At 27.7% G+C, this 480-nt stretch overlaps 1 protein-coding gene across 2 annotated transcripts in view; it reads left to right on the top strand.

The window, feature by feature from the left end:
* pvrl2l (PVR cell adhesion molecule related 2 like) overlaps window positions 1–480 on the top strand; it is a 260,306-nt gene that overhangs the window by 218,608 nt on the left and 41,218 nt on the right. The gene's annotated exons all lie outside the window — the stretch shown is intronic.

The raw sequence follows: 480 nt of genomic DNA on the forward strand, positions 1-480 counted from the left end.
AGTGACGGCAGATAATAGTATCACGAATAGATAGAGCGAGATTAAATAAAAGTCTATCTAATCTATCTATTCTAATCTAATCTATCGATCATCTAAGGTCTATCTATCATCATCACTCTATCTAGTTAGCCGCTCTAAAATTATGGTCTATGCGAATCGAATCAAAAGCTATCTATCAATCACTACATGCAGTACCTAATGTAAAGCTTGATAGAACGTTATAGTGTACATAGCATAATTGTAATATATAATATTCATAGGGTAATATGAATTGCAATACATTAAATCGACTATACTACTAAGTAATAATAATAAAAAATATATATAATATTAATAAATATAATATTAGTAGTAGTAGTATTAATGCTATTGCAATTGTCACTATTACCATGAATATTCCTAATATTATTAGTGCTACACTGCTACGTTACTAATATTACTATTATAACTAGCCATGTCAGTAGATAGATAGATAGATAG

The sequence above is a fragment of the Morone saxatilis genome, unplaced genomic scaffold, assembly GCF_004916995.1.
Source record: "Morone saxatilis isolate NCDOM2014 unplaced genomic scaffold, NCSU_SB_2.0 Contig9, whole genome shotgun sequence".
Lineage (NCBI taxonomy): Eukaryota > Metazoa > Chordata > Actinopteri > Moronidae > Morone > Morone saxatilis.